Consider the following 5,000-nt stretch of genomic DNA (forward strand, 5'->3'; position numbering starts at 1 on the left):
ACGTGCTCGCAATCACACAAAGAGAAAATTTAAACACTTGTATTATTTAGCCTAACTTGCCTCTTAAGTTGCACTGGGGAAGGGATAACTGGATGTTTACCACTTGATCTTTACTGGAATTCAAGGCACATTAGGGGGCAAGATAAGGGAGGCCAAAGCAGGACTCTTAACAAGGGAAAATTGCTTTGTGGAGGAAGGAGTTAAAGTTTAAAGGAATGGGAAATTTAAGGGGTTTAAGTGTATGAACCTGAACTAATAAATTGCGGGCACCAACAATCGATCAGCCGTTCATCAGAAAATACATCAGCTCGCTGAAGAATATGGGCGATAGACTTCCGCCCAGCACTGAGATGAGAACACGTCTGCTCTTCCAAAACCAGTGGCGTCTTTTGGCCTCATCTTAGGTAGACATTTCCTGCAAACATGTCAAGACAACCAGCAAAGAGGGCAGAGGAAAAGATTTCTTAAGGTTAAATACTTAAAGATTTAAGTCCTAACTGGCCACTAGCCCTAATAAGCCCCTTTAACCTTCCCAAACACTAATTACTCCCACCTCACGCAATGGGGGTGAGAAGGGAGTTTCCATTGTTCCCTGGATCGAACGATTTAGGGGAGTGAAGGGAGGCCTAGGCTACCTACTGGTGCTAACAGCTTCGATCTGGTTCAAACTCTGTGTGCTTTTGTTTCTGTCGTCACCCACCAATTCCTTCGACCCCACAGTGAAAGGAACAACAACTGTATTTCAAAATTAAATGTGTGCTGGGGTCTACATGAGGGAGGGATATCCTTGATAGGTCCCCCCTTTCGAAAGGCCTTCACACCCTTTCGGGTGTGAGGGTCTTAGCTAATTCCTCCCGAATGACAGCCCGTGACCCTACATAAGGTGGATTGTGGCCCTGCAACATCTAAAGAAACCTACCTAACTGCTACGAGGGGTTCTGAATTGGCTAATTTACAGGCCTAACCTACCTAAGGGTATAGATACGGCTACTAACTGGCTATGATGACAGGAGAAATCTATGCCTAGACAAATGCACACGGTAAACACCTAACCTAACCTAACCTAGTATCCCCATGACTCTGGCACTGAACGAACTGGCACTAACGAATGGCACACACTGAATTAGGATCGGCACTATGCTTTACAATTAACACGCAACAAATTGAACTTGACTAACCTGAAGGGTAATTCACAATGCATGATTAAGTAATGTATCAGTTCGAGCCTGGAGTGGGTTGGAAGAAGGTTAGTTGGAAAAGCCTAAGTGGTTAATGGTTAATGCTATGGGATCAGAGGTCGCACAGGCTACCTTCTCTGGGCAGGTTCCATGATCACTCTGAGATGGAAGTGGCACTGTGCTTCCTTCCGCCCCTTCTTCTTCTTAGGGAGCCTCCAGGGTCTGGCTAGGCCATTCTGAGGGGGCGATGAGGGGGCTGACCCTGAAGAATGGCCAGGAGTGCTGTCAGGAGCAGGATCAGGGGCAGCCTCAGGGTCTACGGGCTGGTCTCCTTCTTCGGCTGCTGTGACAACCGTTGTGGGAAGAGAATCAGTGTCTGCATCCTGGCCGACAGTTCCTGGTCGACCAGAAAATAGGTAATGTCCAGGCCTGCCAGAGGGTCATTCTCGGCAGGTGGAAGAGTGAGGGAAGAAGAGATGTCAGGGTTCGGAGGCTTGCACTGAGCGAGGATCATGATTGTGAGGTTTGGTGGATCTCCCGTAGGAGAATCTGGGGCAGGTTCTGGATCCGGCACTGGCACTAACTCAGGGCCAGGCACGGGAAATACGGTTGGCAGGGAGCATCCAGCCGAGATAAACAGAGTTTCGCACTGACCAGTGCCTGCAAGTGGCACTGGCAGCGAATTGATGTCAGACAAAGCTGAAGGGGACCCGGGGAATCGAAACCCCTTGATGTCCCGGGCGCGGTTTGGGACAGCGATTCCTGTCTTGATGAGAGGGCTGGGCCTCTCAGTTCGGTGGTGTTGGCCGCTGCGGCTAGCCTACTGGGGCACTTCGACCATCTCTCGGATTGCCCTCTTACGTTGCAGGTCCTGCAGCGGTAGTGTGTGAGGTCCCTTTGTGATGAGGATGTCTCGTCCAAACAGGAACTCCACTCCGTGCCGAATTCGCTTGACAACGCCAAGACGGTGAATTTGGTCGCTCCAAGGGGTGATCACCCTGAGCTCAACTGTGGGGACGGTCAGGGACTGTTCGTCCACCCAGGTCACGGTCCACTTGGTGTGCTCCTCTACCTTGGCACTGGCTGGCACTTGGGCCCGATTGATCAGGATTATATCTGAGCTAGTGTCGGCAGTAGTTGGCAGGTGCACTGGTGGGCTGGAACCATCCAGAGAAGCCACTGAGATGGACTGTGTCCAGACCCTCTCAGGGTGAGTTCTCTCCGGCAGCTCAGCTAAGGAGGCGGTGGCACTAATCATGTTCATGTGCCTGGGTGCAACCACATGTTTTGGGGATGCAGGATACCCAGAAGAAGAGTATCCTGAAGCTCCACAGTCGCTGCAGGGGCCACTGTGGTAGGTTGATCTCCCGGCAGTGACGGTGTGCTGGGAAGCTGGTGTGGAATTGGGCAGAGAGGAAGACTGAGGTGTCAAGGTGGCACTATATTGTGTTGCAAGGTGCCATGGGAGGGAATGTATGTCTCACAGGCATTGGCTAAGCAGCAGGCTTCATTGAGAGTGGCTGGCTGCTTATCACTAAGACACACAGCCAGAGGCCCGGGCGCACACTGTAAGAGGTCCTCCAGCATGGTCCGGTTGAACAAATCCTCAAAGGTGTCACACCGCATAGACTCTAACCAGCTGGTCCCAGCTTGGGTCTTGTGACAGGCCCATTCTGTCCAGGACCAGCCAGCGTTCTTAGCCATACCTCGGAATCGTTGTCTCCACCTCTCAGGGGTTATTTCATACGCCTTAGCGATGGCCTCACGGACGGCAGCCATTTCCCCTCGTTGATCTCTTTCCAGGACTCGGCGGGCAGCCTTAACCTTCCCGTCCAGGTGCTTGGTAAGCAGTAAGGCCCTCTCAGCCAGGCTGACGTCATAGGTCTTGAAGAGGAATTCGATCTCTTTGAGCCATTGTTCTGGCTCAGCTTCAGTCCATTTTCCCACAAGGTTATTGACTGTCGAGAGAGAGGTATTTAGTGCAGATGGAGTGGCGCTAGAGGCTTGTGTTGCTAGAGCTTCTGCGCTTTCCTTCTTGGCTCTCTCCAACTCGAGCTCCCTGTCCTTGAGGGCTAGTTCATTCTGTCTTCTCTGCTCCTCTCTTTCTTCTTCTTCCCTCCGCTGCTCAGCTTCTTGCTGTCTTCTCCTTTCTTCTCTTTCTTCTTCTTCTCTCCACTGCTCGGCTTCTTGCTGCCTTTGTTCTTCTTCATACTTTCTCTTCTCAGCAATCTGTTCCTTTACAAACCTTTGAAGGGCCTGGCCGGAAAGTCCGTCCTCCTTCCCTATATTCCTAAGATATCTGTGCTCCTTGGTTGACATGTTGCTGATGGGGAGGGGGTGCTGAGTGAGTTAACTGGGAGTTCCCGGAGGAAAAGGTTTTGTGACACTTCAGTGAGTGGCACCTTTAAATGAGGTGGCACTGTGGATGAGTGTGCCGTGCGAAGGTCACACTAGGGGAAAGCGTTCCTGAAGTAAGTCTGAGTCCTTAAGGGCGGAGACGCTAGTAGATGAAGTGATCCTGAAGGTATTCTTAGTCCTTATGAGTGGAAACACTTAGAACATGGGAGTGCTCCTGAAGGCTCTATGGTCCTTATGGGCGGATGCACTGTTAATGGGGTGTTCTTGCAGGAGCTGAGGTCCTTATGGGCAGAAACACTGGTTGTATGGCACTCAGTTTCTTCAATACAGGTACAATGGCTTATACGAGGTTAATTTGGTTGGGTGGCACTGTAGTGCCGGTGCGCTCCGTGGAGCAATGCAAAATGTCTGTGCATGAATTGGCACTGAAGGTGAGGTACTCTGCCTGAGCAGAAGGTAAGTAGGGAGTAGAAAGGTAAATGAGAGACTCCAGCAGAAGGGAAGAGAAAAGGAAAGTGAAGGGAGAAAGATAAGTGCTTCAGTGATTGGGTGCTTAGCAGTGCCGCAGATTAGTGGCACTGAGAGAAATGGAAACTGGATGTGACTTTTTGGTGGGTGGCTAGTTATAAGAACTAGAGGTAGCTGCCTGACATGAGGACAGGTAGGATACGAGAGATGCACTCAATGTGCGTTGTAGCACTTGCAGCATAAGCAAGTCTAAGATAAGATATACCCCACTCCTGCATTCCAGTTGGACGATGCGTAACGAGACAGATATACGTGCGCTTTATAGAGTACGATAACTTATCTGGGCTAAGCACTTGAAAAGAAAAAGCTGTTATGCGCGATTATTCGCTAAACACAAGTGCTCATAAACTTCACGCACCGTGTATATGATAAAATTTTACTGGGTAATGAATTTGAAATCCCAGCTGAAGTGTTAAGAGAATTCTTTGTAGTTGCTTTTATGATTTGTGAGTTGATTCCCAAACTCGTAAATGAATTATGTCGGTCCCGTGTTAAGGTGAAAGCATACGTGAGGAGAAAAAAAAAATCTCTCTCTCTCTCTCCCGGTGAGCGTCGTGTAATGGAACGTACCTGTTATGAAATTTTAGTTAAAGTGATTTTCTTTTATGCTCAAGAGAAAATAAAGTATTTTGCAGAATTGCGTTACGTTAAGGCTTCTTTTGCAATGAACTTTGAGTATTTACGTAATTTCTACTGTCTTGCACGCAAGGTTCGATATCGTAAGCAAAGGGTTTTCAAATTGTTTCGAGGATTTTCCCGGGTTATGTTAAAGCACACAGGGAGGAGGCTCGTTCCGTGAACGAACGTTGTGAGATTGCCGCGCTCGTGGAAACAGCTGATCATGTAGTGAATGGAAATGAAATTGAAAGGAAAACGCTTCTTCTTCAATAAATTCAGGTTTTGGATGAAAAGATTAATCTTTTAACGTTAAACCAT

Source organism: Macrobrachium rosenbergii, chromosome 41 (assembly GCF_040412425.1).
Source record: "Macrobrachium rosenbergii isolate ZJJX-2024 chromosome 41, ASM4041242v1, whole genome shotgun sequence".
Taxonomy (NCBI): Eukaryota; Metazoa; Arthropoda; class Malacostraca; order Decapoda; family Palaemonidae; genus Macrobrachium; species Macrobrachium rosenbergii.